This window comes from Macaca thibetana, chromosome 19 (genome assembly GCF_024542745.1).
Source record: "Macaca thibetana thibetana isolate TM-01 chromosome 19, ASM2454274v1, whole genome shotgun sequence".
Classification (NCBI taxonomy): domain Eukaryota; kingdom Metazoa; phylum Chordata; class Mammalia; order Primates; family Cercopithecidae; genus Macaca; species Macaca thibetana.
Genome location: NC_065596.1, coordinates 43,789,186 through 43,803,713, shown reverse-complemented (window position 1 = coordinate 43,803,713; position 14,528 = coordinate 43,789,186). Strand labels below are relative to the sequence as shown.

General features: G+C 49.7%; 2 protein-coding genes and 1 pseudogene across 2 annotated transcripts in view; 2 read left to right on the top strand and 1 right to left on the bottom strand.

The window, feature by feature from the left end:
* LOC126942075 (endogenous retrovirus group K member 21 Gag polyprotein-like) overlaps positions 1–12,090 on the bottom strand; it is a 129,349-nt pseudogene extending 117,259 nt beyond the window's left edge.
* Positions 1–14,528, top strand: part of GMFG (glia maturation factor gamma) — a 257,896-nt gene that overhangs the window by 14,624 nt on the left and 228,744 nt on the right. The gene's annotated exons all lie outside the window — the stretch shown is intronic.
* Positions 1–14,528, top strand: part of PAF1 (PAF1 homolog, Paf1/RNA polymerase II complex component) — a 231,254-nt gene that overhangs the window by 46,227 nt on the left and 170,499 nt on the right. The window lies entirely within an intron of this gene.

Below are 14,528 nucleotides of genomic sequence, written 5' to 3'. Positions count from 1 at the left end.
CAGCAGTCCCCCAAAGTCTTAACTCATTTCAGCATTAACCCAAATATCTGCTGTCCAAAGTCTCATCTGAGACAAGGCAAGTCTCTTCTGCCTATGAGCCTGTAAAATCCAAAGCAAGCTAGTTACTTCCTAGATACAAAGGGGGTACAGGTAATTGAGTAAATACAGCTGTTCCAAATGGGAGAAATTGGCTAAAACAAAGGGGTTACAGGCCCCATGCAAGTCCAAAATCCAGCCAAGTAGTCAAATTTTAAAGCTCCAAAATGATCTCCCTTGACTTCATCTTTCACATCAAGGTCATGCTGATGCAAGAGGTGGGCTCCCATGGCCTTGTGTAGTTCTGCCCCTGCGGCTTTGCAGGGTATAGCCCACATCCTGGCTGTTTTCATGGGCTGATGTTGAGTGTCTGAAGCTTTTCCAGGCTCACGGTGCAAGCTATCAGTGAATCTACCATTCTGGGGTCTGGAGGACAGTGGCCATCTTCTCACAGCTCCACTAGGAAGTGCTCCAGTAGGGATTCTGTGTAGGGGCTCCAACTCCACATTTCCTTTCCACACAACCCTAGCAGAGCTTCTCCATATGAGCCCCACCCCTGCAGCAAACTTCTGCTTGGACATCCAGGCATTTTCATACATCCTCTGAAATCTAGGTGGAGGTTTCCAAACCTCAACTCTTGACTTCTGTGCACGTGCAGGCTCAGCACCAGGTGGAAGCTGCCAAGGCTTGGTGCTTGCACTCTTAAAGCCATGGCCTGAGATCTGTCTTGTACCCTTTCAGCCATGGCTGGAGTGGCTGAAATGCAGAGCACCAAGGCCCTAGGCTACACACAGAGCAGTGATCCTGGGCCTGGCCCACAAAACCATTTTTTCATCCTAGGTCTCTGGGCCTGTGATGGGAGGGGCTGCTGTGATGACCTCTGACATGCCCTATAGACATTTTTCCCATTGTCTTGGGGATTAACATTCATCTTCTCATTACTTATGCAAATTTCTGCAGGCAGTTTAAATTTATCCTCAGAAAATGGGATTTTCTTTTCTATCACAAAATCAGGCTGCAAATTTTCCAAACTTGTATGCTCTGCTTCCTTTATAAAACTGAATGTCTTTAACATCACCTGAGTCTCCTCTTGAATACTTTACTGCTTAGAAATTTCTTCCACCAGATCCCCTGAATGATCTCTTTCAAGTTCAGAGTTCCACAGATCTCTAGGGCAGGGGCAAAATGCTGCCAGTCTTTCTGCTGAAATATAACAAGAGTCACCTTTGCTCCTGTTCCGAACAAGTTCCTCATCTCCATCTGAGACCACCTCAGCCTGGACCTTATTGTTCATAACACTATCAGCATTTTTGTCAAAGCCATTCAACAAGTTTCTAGGAGGTTCCAAATTTTCCCACATTTTCCAGTCTTCTTCTGAGCCCTCCAAACTGTTCCAACCTCTGTCTGTTACCAAGTTTCAAAGTTGCTTCCACATTTTTGGATATCTTTTCAGCAGCACCTCACTCCACTGGTACCAATTTACTGTATTAGTCTGTTTTCACACTGCTGATAAAGACAAACTCGAGTTTGAGAAGAAAAAGAGGTTTAATTGGATTTACAGTTCCACATGGTCAGGGAGGCCTCAGAGTCATGGCAGGAGGCAAAAGGTACTTCTTATATGGCAGCAGCAAGAGAAAATGAGGAGGAAGCCAAAGCAGAAACCCCTGATAAACCCATCAGATCTCACGAGACTTATTCACTGTCACAAGAATAGCACAGGAAAGACTGACCCCCATGATTCAGTGACCTCACCCTGGGTCCCTCCCACAACATGTGGGAATTCTGAGAGAGAGAATTTAACCTGAGATTTGGGTGGGGACACAGCCAAACCACATCACCAAATATGGAGAGACTGTGGATCAACAAGATCATTTTGAATTAATACAGGAGGTGAGAGTTTAAATTAGAACCACCACTTTGGAAAATAATTTGGATTATCTTATAAAAATGAGCATACTCATATGTTATGGCACAGTAATTCCTCTACCGTAGGCCCTGGAGAAACTCTTGCCCATATGTACCAGAAGCAGTAAAAAAAGAAAAGAAATGCTCCTGTAATGTCATTCATAATCACAAAAATCTGGAAATAAGCCAAATGTTCACTAATAGGAGAAAGGGTAAATTAATAGGAGAATGGGTAAATAAATTATACCCTTAAAAAACTAAATAATATGTCATTTAGGGCAATCATATATATGCAATAAAACAATTGTTTTTTGTTTTGTTTTGTTTTGTTTTGTTTTGTTTTTTGAGACGGAGTCTCGGTCTGTCGCCCAGGCTGGAGTGCAGTGGCCGGATCTCAGCTCACTGCAAGCTCCGCCTCCCGGGTTCACGCCATTCTCCTGCCTCAGCCTCCCGAAACTACAGGTGCCCGCCGCCTCGCCCGGCTAGTTTTTTGTATTTTTTAGTAAGAGACGGGGTTTCACTGGGTTAGCCAGGATGGTCTCGATCTCCTGACCTCGTGATCCGCCGGTCTCGGCCTCCCAAAGTGCTGGGATTACAGGCTTGAGCCACCGCGCCCGGCCAAAACAATTGTTTTTAAAGGAAGGGAATCCTAAACATAAATTCAGGGTAGTAGTTATCTCTGGGGCTGAAGGGTGTAAATCAGGAAAAGGGACAAAGGAGGAGCAGATGTTAGGATCAGAACCCTAGTTCTTGGGTTGTGTTGTGGGTTCACAAGTGATTACCGTATTACTCAAATGCATTCAAATATATTTATATAGAGGCCCAGGCACAGACAAGGATGAAATAGGAGCCAAGGTATGCTATGAGCCAAGGATTATGATGAATCCAATTTTGTGCACTTTAAGCCATTTGAAAAACAGAAAAGCAAAACAACAAAATAATTTTTAAGAAATTGAATATAGGGTGCTATACTGTGAATGTGTTCCCCTAAAATTAATCAGCAATTCACAGGATTAGGAAGTAGGGCCTTTAGGAAGTGATTCAGTCATGAAAGGAGAGTCTTCACTAATGGGTTTAGGGTTCTTACACAAGGACTGGAGGGAGTGGGCTTCCCCTGTTTTGCCCTTCCTCCTTCTGCCATATGAGGACACAGTGCATCCCCTCCTGAAGACAGTGCACAAGGCGCCATCTTGGATGCGGAGACCAGGCCCTCACCAGACACCAATTCTGCTGGCACCTTGATCTTGGACTTCCAGCCTATGGAACTGTGAGAAATACATTTCTGTTCTTTAGAAATTACCCAGTCTAGTGTATTTTGTTACACAGTAGCACAAACCCACTAAGGCATAGTACCTTTTGTCATTTTCTTCTACAATTTTCTTTGTTGCCTCTTTAGCAGTGGGTCATTTTATATTTGATCCTTCATAATATCTCTTACTTTGGGTTTTTCACATTTCTGTTCCAAGAGTATTCTCAGACATGTATTTTTCACTATTTGTTAGTATCCAGGTCAGAAAGTCCAGAATACTTTCTTATAAGCGTTCAGGTTCTGCAACAATGTAAGTATTAATGCCTCCTGTAAACTAGGTATTTCCTTTCCAATTGTAACTGCCATCTGGAAGCAAAGTGGAATTACTTTCATTACTTTGATTACTGTGAGTGTGGGGTTGATTTTTAATGTATCTGGGGTATGGTTAAATGCTGGTTTTTAATCACACAGATACATCAATGGCTTGGCACACTAGGGTATCAGTTGCTAGTTATCTCTGTATTTATCCTTGCTGTTAGAGAGGGAAAGTACAGACTGTGAAGTTGGACCAGCTGTCATACCCACAACATTTGGAGAGCTTTGATTTTTTTTTAACCTTTAGCTGTCTAACTGTCACATGTAGCAGCTCAGGTGAAAGGCATTCTTATTGTGGGGACTTTCCCTTAATGCTCTGTGGTGCAAAAGAGCAGACCTATGTAGAAGCACTTAAGTATTTTGTGCATCAACAGGACGATTAAAGGAACAATTCTTATTGTATCTTTTAGTCCCTGAAGACAAAACCATGGTGACAGTAACTAGGTCAAGGCATTGTATTCAAAGAGGGTCAGCCTTGGTCTTTGAGCATGAGTCTCCTTTACCCCACTGTCAAGACTCACTGAGCAGACGGGAAAGTTCAGGTGGAACATGCAGTGAATAGCAAACACGGTGGGGGGCGCTCACTGTCCCGCGCTGCCACGCCTGCCATGGTCAGCAGACCTGTCTTCTACCTGACAACAGGCAGGTTGAGAAACGTTTTCCTGGAGAGTTTCCTGATTCTTCCCAGTTGTGGCAGGATGGACTGACTTAGAGGAGCTCAGGAAGGTCGTTAAACAACACAGAAACACAAGATGAATTGTACTCCTCAGCAGGCCTAGGTTAGAGCAGCAGGTCCTTGAAGCCTCAGCCACTCCTGGGACACAGCATAATGCCCTTAATGATTTGAAATTTGGTGGAGAGTAGGTTGCTAATCACTATGTCCAGGGACAAAAAGAGACATGAACAGCAAAAAGTTATAAAATAAGCAGGACTAACATCTGCTTGTTGTGGGAGGTAGGGATTTAAGATATAAGAATTTAGCTGCATGCGAAGTTCACACCTTAATCTCAGCACCTGGGGAGGCCAAGGCAGGAGGACGGCTTGAGCCCAGGAGCTTGACATGAGCCAGGCAACATAGTAAGTCCCCATTCATACACAAATGTTTTTGAAGAAAAGTAGTTGAGTGTGGGGGCACATGCCTGTAGTCCCAGGTACGTGGGAGGCTGAGGCAAGAAAATCGCTGAAACCTGGGAGACTGAGGCTGCAGTGAGCTATGATCACACGAACGCACTCCAGCCTGTGAGTCCGGAGACCCCAGCTGGCGCCCTAAATCTCCCTCTCCACCGGTAGAAGTCAGCTCGAGGAGGTCCTGAGGACAGGACTCCCGGGGAGCCGACCCTGGGAGGCCCGAAGCCCCCACTGCCACAATGCTCACTACTACATCCCCACTCCAGCCGCCACCGCGACTGCCACAGAAGCCCCCGCACACGCGTCGGCGAACCTGTGTAAAGGGGCCGCAGCCGGACTTCAAGCACGAGTCGGCCTGGGCAATGCTCATGCGCGAGGCCCGAGCCCATTCTCCTGTCACAGCGACTCCAACGGTTGGCTGAGGACGACTCCCTGAGCCCCGACAAAGCAGAAGCCCTCCGTGGCAGTGCGTCGGTGTCGAGGCGCCAGCCTCACCAATCCAAGGGGTCGACAAAACCGTTTTGGGACACCGCGATACACGGAGGGCCTACCAGGATGCAGAAACAGACGGAGTCCAAGGAAAGCAGCGCGGCATCCCAGCCTCAGGCCTGCCCGGACGGTGATCTGGTGAGTCCCCCCAAAAGTCGTACCCCCGTGATCTCGAGGACAGGTCTGCCTGTGTGCCCGTGGACTGCTGTCTCACCCGAGAGTCGTTCTCCTAAAGAGCAGAACCCCACAGCCTCAGGGATTGCCTAGAGGGTGTGTTTCTGTGCCACTGCTGTGTCTGTGGGTATCACATTCTTTCTTCTCTCTGTCTCTCCGTCTCTGTCTGTCTCTCTCGCTTTCTCTGTCTCTCTGTCTGTGCGCCCGTGTGCGAGTGAGTGTTGGGGTGAATGTGCCCTGTGCACCACAAAGCGATTTCCGGCATGTCTGCCTGTCTTTAGTGAGCCTCTTTTCTGCCTCTGTGGCTGGGTCACGTGGGGGGTTGTCAGTCCTTTTCGCAGCGGTTCCACTTTGGGTTTGTGAAGGCTTGGACAACATGTGGAGAGGCATCGCTCCCGGAGAAATTAAAATCTCATCCCTATACTAAGCGGCCTCTTTTCTAGGATCAAGATGACCATATTCCAGCCAAGGACAAATAGCCTCACAGGAGTTCATTGTCCTGCAGGAGGGAAGCAAACCAAAGTCAAAGAAGATGGTTCTATCTCCTCATGGCTCTTCTCGGAGAAATGAAACCACACATCACCACACAATCTTAAAAAGAAGCAGGAAAGGGGACATGGCAAGGATCCTTGTACTGGGACGCCGGACTCTCTGGACAACTCACCCGTTTGGCACTCCTTTCCTTATGCCCGTGGTGGTGACACTGTGCATTATCCTGCCTGGGCTCTGGCCTCTGCTCTGTCCTCCCTCTTGCTCTGTCTGCCCTGTTTTGAGGGGTCTAGGTGCTTCTTGGTCTGGATCAATGCCTTCAACAAAAAACACTTCCCAGTCCATCAGGGAGAAACTTCGTGGAGATCCGTGTCATCAGCGTTTCTCTCTCCAAACCTGTTTCTGGTTGATTGGGTAGTTTTGACAACCCTGGACCTCTGAACTTCCATACCTGTCTCAGACAGGGAAGCTCCCTCGGTCTCCATGTTTCACCTGATGGCTGAGTAGTTTGCCTAGAATGAGCGGTAGGCGACAGTGACTGGCCTTGGATTCTAGGAAAGTGCATTTCCTCTGCACTTCCTGTCTTATTCTTGAGGGACATCCTCTCCTTTGCTCCTGGGTGGGCTGCATCCCACAACTGAATCTTTTGGCTGTAAGGAATGTCGGGGAACCAACGGGACTGGGCTGGGCCTGGGGCTGGGCTCAGGGGAGATTGCCTCGGGGCTACCTGGGCGGTGGAGTGTCGGGAGTGGGGTGAACTTTGCAGAAACCTCTTTGCTCCTTTGGCAGGCATTTCAAAATGTGGCTTGGGCTCACCCACAGACCCCTTCCTGGTTCCCAGGTGTTCTTTGATTTTCCTTGGCATTGATGGAAAGGTCACTTGTGCCCCTCTTCCACTAGGCACATGCCTGGACACCATCGTTTGTTTCGCCATTGCTCCATATGCCCTCTGTGTCACACATTCACCCCATCTGCTCTGGGATACACCAGTGCGACGTGTGGTTGCATTGGCTCCACCTCGGATTTGCCCCTGTCCCTCTGCGCACGTGTCCTGGAAAGCGGTGTCGGCTTGCAGGAGCCCCAGGGCTTTTAGAAGCCGGGCAGGCCACTGCTCTTTCAAAGGAGGAGGGAGGCAGATGGCTCATGGGTCAGTGAATTTTCAGCTGACACCACGCCCTGAGGCCTATAGGATCATTCTGCGCTGCAGCAAGGCCCTGCCTGCCTCACCAGATGCGGTAAGCCCTCTTTCTCACCCAGAGGGGTCCAAAATCGCACCTGAAGAGGAGTCCTGAGACCCCAGCAGGCACCCTGAGGCTCCCCCTCCACCGGTGGCAGTCGGCTTCAGGAGGTCCTGAAGACAGGACTCCTGAGGATTTGGCCGTGGGACGCCCGCGGCCCCCTCTCCCACGCTGTCCCCTACTGGACCTCGGATCTAGCCGCCACCGGGGCTGCAGCAGTAGCCCCCCTGCAGCCGCGCAGCTGCCATTGTTTCAAGGGGCCACAGTCTGACTTCCAGGAGCAGAGCGCCAGTCGGACCAGCCAATGCGCATGCCACGGTTGTCTCAGAAACTTGTCCCTGAGCGCGAGCTGCCTCTCCCATTACAGTGATTCCCACGGTTGTCTCAGAAACTTGTCCCTGAGGCTTGGCAAAGGAGGGCTCAAGGAGCCCTCCGTGGCAGTGCTTGGGTATCAGGATGGTCCGAGTCTCTCGGCCTCCCAAAGTGCTGGGATTACCCCCCCCCCCACAGTGTTTTCATCCCCTTTCCATTCTGAGCGGCCTCTTTGCTAGGATCCCGAGGACCACACCCCAGCCAAGGACAAAGGTCTCCCAGGTGCTCACTGTCCACCCGCAGGAGGGTGCCCACACACCTTCAAGAAGATGGTTCTCACTCCTTTCGCCCTCCGCCCTCATTGAGTAATCTAGCCACAGCTCGACACAGGGACAGAGAAGGAAGCCGGCAATGACATGGGGCAAGCATCTCTGTCACACAAACGCTGGCCTTTCTGTCCAAGTCACCCGTTTTGCACTTCTCCCCGGATGCCCGTGATGGTTGCATTTGCCGTATCCTGCCTGGGCTCTGGCCTCTGCTCTGTCCTCCCTCTTGCTCTGTCTGCCCAATTTTGGACAAGCCTTGAGGCTTCTTCGTCTGGCTCAGTGTCTTCAACAAAGATCACTTCCCAGTCTATCAGGGACAAACTTCGTGGGGGTCCATTTCGTGATTGCTTCTCTCTGCAAACCTATTTCTGGTTGATTGGGCAGGTGTGATAATCCTGGAGCTCTGGGCTTCCATACCTGTCTGGGACGGGGAAGCTCCCTCGGTCTCCATGTCCCAACTGCTGGCTGCGTGGTCGGTCCAGGAAGAGCGGGAGAGGACACCAGCGTGACTCACCTTTGCCTTCTAGAAAAGGCGGTGTTGCATCTCACCTGCACTTCCTCTCTCATTCCTGAGGGTCATCCAGTTCCTCTGCTCCTGAGGAAAGTGCCTGCAAGCACTGAATCTTTTCGCTGCCACGATGTCAGGGGCCAAAGGACTGGGTTTTGCTGGGTGCAAGGGAGGTGGCGTCGGGGTACGTCCATCACTGTCCGTCTCGGCATCGCCCCGTATGGCCTCAAAGACACACGCTCACTCTATCTGCTCTTGGGGGACATCAGTGCCACGTGTGGTCACATTGCCTCCATCTCGGACTCACCTCTGTCTCTCTTTGCACATACGGCAGAAAGGAGTATTGGGATGCGGAGTACCTAGGCCTTGGAGATTAAGGCAGGAGTCCACTGCTCCACCCAGGAAGGAGGGAGGCAGTGGGCTCACGGATCAGTGCATTTTCGGCGGACAGTACGCCCTGCGGCCCTTGGGATCTTTCTGTGCCCCAGCGAGACCCTTCCCACCTCACTACACTGTAACCCCATTCCTGTCACCCGGTCGGATCCATAATCGGATCCGAAAAGAAGTCTGGAGAGGCCAGCCGGCACCCTGAAGCTCCTCCTCCACCGGGAACCGAAGCAGAAGACCAATGGAGAAGGTCCTGAGAACAGGACTCCTATGGGTCCGATGCTGGGTCTCCCGTAGGCCCCTCTCATAGTCCTCTTCCCACCCGCCGCCTCAGACTGCGCAGCCGCCGCTATCAGGGCTGCCCCAGTCCCCGAATCCGCCTCGTCGCCGCCATTTTTTTTTTTTTTTTTTTTTTTTTTTTTTTTTTGAGACGGAGTCTCGCTCTGTCGCCCAGGCTGGAGTGCAGTGGCACGATCTCGGCTCACTGCAAGCTCCGCCTCCCAGGTTATGCCATTCTCCTCCTCAGCCTCCCGCCTCAGCCTCCGGAGTAGCTGGAGACGGGGTTTCACTACAGGTGCCCTCCTGACCACCAGGCCCGGCTAATTTTTTTGTATTTTTAGTAGAGACGGGGTTTCACCGTGTTAGCCAGGATGGTCTGGATCTCCTGACCTCATGATCTGCCGGCCTCAGCCTCCCAAAGTGCTGGGATTACAGGCACCTGCCACCAGGCCCAGCTAATTTTTGTATTTTTAGTAGAGACAGGGTCTCATCATGTTGGCCAGGCTGGTCTTGAACTCCTGACCTTGGGTGATCCACCCCTCTCGGCCTCCCAAAGTGCTGGGATTACAGGCGTGAGCCATTGCGCCCGGCAACACAGGTTTTGAGAGGACGGGAACGGGACGTGGCAAGGATCTGTGAGTGTGCAGGCTGTGTTTCACATATCATTAAACATAGTCTAGTGAGTGTTCTGCAGATAGCTGGCATTTAAGTTTGTTTTACTGAATCAAGGAAAAGAAAAAATGCTGAGAAAAAAATGACACAACTTGCCTGCCAGTCCATCTGATTGTTACAAACTTAATAGTAATTTTAATTTATCCTCTCATGTAAAGGTCCTTGGCAGTGATACCTAATTTCCTAAGATAGCCTTGCTTTATTTTGTATGATAAAGCTGTCATGCATATCAGAGTATCTGGAAATTCTTCCCAACACCCTTGACATATGTAACCAATACATTCCCAAAATAATATACCAAACCAAACAACAGAAAATAATTTGTTACTTAGTTCCTTCAAATTTGTTTATTTCAGTTGTGGTTCCTTCATGCAGGAAACATTTCATGTGTGTCTGGCACTCTTCCAGTCACAGATTTCATCTTAAACAACCTAAGTATTGAAATGCTTGTGCCCTTTGATTAATTTTTCCTACATAAATACTTTGATAAAGAGCTACACTGAGGGCAGGTACAGTGGCTCACACCTGTAATCCCAGCTCTTTGGGAGGCTGAGGCAGGAGGACCAGGAGGTCAGGAGATCCAAGACCATCCTGGCCAACATGGTGAAACCCTGTCTCTTCAAAAATACAAAGAATTAGCCAGGCAAGGACAAGCGCTGGCTCGTGCCTGTAATCTCAGCACTTTGGGAGGCTGAGGCAGATGGATCACATGAGGTTAGGAGATCGAGACCAGCCTGGCCAACATGTTGAAACCTTGGCTATACCAAAAATACAAAAATTAGACCCAGAAGGTCATATCCGAATGAGAAAGGCATTGTTTGGCTCAAATTGTCTGACACTAAGAACAGTGCAGACTGGCCAAGTGAGGTGGCTCACACCTGTAATCCCAGCACTTTGGGAGGCCGAGGCGGGTGGATCACCTGAGGTCAGAAGATCAACACCAGCCTGACCAACATGGTGAAACTCCATCTCCACTAAAAAAAAAATTACAAGAAAATTAATCAGGCGTGTTGGCACATGCCTGTAAATCCTAGCTATTCAGGAGGCTAAGGCAGGAGAATCACTTGAACCCAGGTGGCAGAGGTTGCAGTGAGCAGAGATCATGTCATCACACTCTAGCCTGGGCAACAAGAGCAAAACTATATCTCAAAAAAACAAGAATAGTGCAGAGTTAAAGCAGATTTATTTTCAAAGAAGCAGGAAACCTGGAATTTTGGGTGAAATGTCCCAATTGCCAGAAGCTGAAAATGCTCTCAAATGTAAAATTCAGGTCAGACTATATCAAGCTTCTCCTTATTCTATGTGTGAACAGCTAGTCTGTATCTTCACCTATGCATATTTAAAAATCAACCTTAAGAAGGCCCTTGGCCACCATAATCCTTCCACACTAGCAAGAGCCCAGCCTCTGAGACTAGGCGTCCTTCTGCCTCCCACTGGAATGCCTTCCCCAGAATCTCCAAGATAACAAACTGGTCAGGGGCAGCTGAGACAGCCCTACTTCTGGGAGTCCTCCCCAACCACTTGAAATCACAGGCATCTCTGCTGTCCCTGCCTTTCATCCACATCACTGAACAATTAAGTGCACATGTCTCAGTACTTTTATTTAAACCATTCCTTGTGTGTTTACAATTAACTACTTCATGAATGACTGCAGTACGGATGGAGCAGAAAGGAATGCTGAAGGAGGACTCCTGTTCGAATAAGCCGCTCTTCCAGAACTAGGAATGAACTTTCCCCAGTACCAACAAGGCAGCCTCCAGGGCAAGAAAAGGTAACGGGATCCATCCTGCTGACATCCAAGATGGAATTACAGGTAACTCTCACCTCTTTTTTGACTCTAAGGTGGAAACCCCCTCCCCACGAGGTGAAGCGGAGTCCGCTCCAGAGCCCCGAAGTTGGGGTCGGGGATGTCACAGAAATCACCAGGGCAGCCAATTCCCATCCACAGGGGGCCCAGGATGACCCAGTACCCTCAAGCTCAGCCCCAAGCTCGGGCCAGGGAGTGAAGCCCTTGTCCCCAAGCAACAGAGTGAGGGTTTGTCTCTAACCCTGTGGGCTCCAGTGAAAGGAAAATGGCCTGGAGGTGCCCACAGGAGAGCACCCGAGTTCTGAGACAGATCTATGGCTCCCAGCCTGAGTCCCCGTGAGTAACACAGGGACGCACAGAGGGGCATGCTGCCTGCCTATAGGGCACTCACCGAACGCGGGTGCACGCTGCGGATCCTGAAGCCGGTCAGGTAACGAGGTGCAGAGGTGTGGGAAACACCTGGAGGGAGGCCTCCCCGGGTGCCCACCAGCCTAACCAGCCGGGACCAGCGACCAGAAGTGCTTCTGACGTTAACGCGACACACGGAAGGTGCGTAGGGTACGTAGTGGAAGTGACCGCAGAGGCCTCTGGGTATTGTAGTTTTGGAGCTAGAGAGGCGGGCAAGCAGTTGGCTTTGCCCACACAGGGTGCCTCTGACATCTGCACAGCGCACACAGCCGAGTTTAAGAGCCCACTGTTAAGATGCCCAAGTGACGTTGACAAGTTTCTCCTCTGCGAGCCAGTGAGATCTGATGACTGCGAGAGCATCATGGGACCGCCAAAGGATTCTGGAAAATGCGGTCCCGGGTGGCCAGTGTGCGCTGACCTTCACCTGCAGGTGAGCTGAGCTCACTACGCAAGTCTCTGCCCTGGTGCACCCTTCCCCAAGCAGATGCCAGGTTGGTACAGAAGTGGCTCAGGGAGAGGCAATACTCTCTCGGAACTCCCGGTTTGGGGGCGACACTAACCCTGTGTCCCCTAGAGTAGGACAGTATACCAGGACAGGGAACCCCCAGACTGTTCTCAGGGAGAGCAATATTGGCTCGGGGCAAACTCCTGGGATGAAGATGGGGAGAGTCTGGTCACGTTTCCCCAGGATTTTAGGGGACTTAGGCTGGACTTGGGTGAACAGCAGAAGATCCCCTGGTGATAGTGGTGGTGAGAATTGGAGGCTTGAGCCAAAAATTCCCGAGGGTTTTGTTTTGTTTTGTTTTGTTTTTTGAGACAGTCTTGCTCTGTCTCCCAGGCTGTAGTGCAATGGCAAGATCTTGGCTCATTGTAACCGCCTCCCGAGTTCAAGTAATTCTCCTGACTCAGCCTCCCAAGTGGCTGGGATTACAGGCACCCGCCACCATGCCAATTTTTTTTTCTTTCTTTTTTCGTATTTTTAGTAGAGACGGTGTTTCGCCATATTGCCCAGCCTGGTCTCGAACTCCTGACCTCAAGTGATCCACCTGCGGCGGCCTCCCAAAGTGATGGGACTACAGACTTGAGCCCCCACACCCAGCTCGTTTTTATCTTTTATCTTACAGGTTTTTATCTTTTTTTTATCTTACAGGTGCGGCTTGAGGGAAACTTCTGGAGGGTGGGGTGGAATTGAAGCAGAGGCACAATTGTAACCTTTCTGCTCAATATGGGTGTTTTCTTTATGCATTAGTTTGTGTTTTTAAAGATATTACATTAAAAATTTGTTTATCTTGATTACTGAGTTTCTTTTGTGGTGCCCCTTTAAATTCTCTATCCACAGTCCTGAGCCTTGATAGAAGTTATGGCCTGGCCTCTGGGCATCAAGCAGCCAGCAAGTCCCTTAGTAGCTTTCTCTGAATTATTGAATTGTGAGTGATCTTTTCCTTTCCTGACTTCCTTAATATCCACAATTTCCTTGTAACCATCCTTCCAAAGCCACACCCACAAGGCACCTCCAAGACCGATCATAAAGCAGATATTCAAAGACTATTTGTAAATCTTCACAACACACCCCTTTCAGAATGTCTTCCAACACCCTTTGCCTGGAGAAGTAAAAAACAAGGTTTGCATGTTGAGTATCAGCCTCTCCCATTGGGTGGGTGTTTAAGAAGGAAGATCAGCCGAGAACCCTATTCCAGCCCAGGTAAATGACCTTGCCAAAGATTTAATATCCACAAATGTAGAATGCTTGTAGCAGTACTCAGTGGGAACCAAAGTCAGGCATGGGGCTGGGCTTTAAGGAGCACAAACGAAAAGGAGGGACTAGAAAACTTTAGAAAGGTGTTGGCGGAGGCCGGGCGCGGTGGCTCAAGCCTGTAATCCCAGCACTTTGGGAGGCCGAGACGGGCGGATCACGAGGTCAGGAGATCGAGACCATCCTGGTTAACACGGTGAAACCCCGTCTCTACTAAAAAATACAAAAAACTAGCCGGCCGAGGGGAGGCGGACGCCTGTAGGAGATCCCAGCTACTCGGGAGGCTGAGGCAGGAGAATGGCGTGAACCCGGGAGGCGGAGCTTGCAGTGAGCGGAGCTTGCAGTGTCTAAAAAAAAAAAAAAAAAAAAAAAAAACTAGCTGAGATCCGGCCACTGCACTCCAGCCTGGGCTGAGACAGCGCGGGTGACAGCGCAGACTCCGTCTCAAAAAAAAAAAAAAAAAAAAAAGAAAGGTGTTGGCGGGGACAGGGGACAGTGAGGATGTGGGATACTGAGATAATCCAAATCCCTATGTGGAGACCTATGTGTGCAAAGGCTGTAAAGAGAGACCCAGGCTGATGGGGTATCTGTAATAAATCAAACATAATATAACAGCAAGTCAAGTGATAACGGGACCCTGGAGAAACAGAACAAGCAGCAAAAGGAGCAATATCAAACTCCACAGAAATTCACAAACATCAAGACACTAAGAAAGCTGCATTCATTTAAATCAAGGTGACAGGCTGGGTGCGGTAGCTCATGCCTGTAATCCTAGCACTTTAGGAGGCCAAGGCGGCCAGATTATTTGAGGTTCAAGACCAGCCTGGCTAACATGGTGAAAGCTCGTCTCTACTAAAAATACAAAAATTAGCTGGGAGTGGTGGTGGGTGCCTGTAATCCCAGCTACATGGGATTATAGGCAGGGCGTAGGGGCTGATGCCTGTAATTCCGGCAGTTTGGGAGGCTGAGGCAGGAGATTCTTTGAATCCAGGA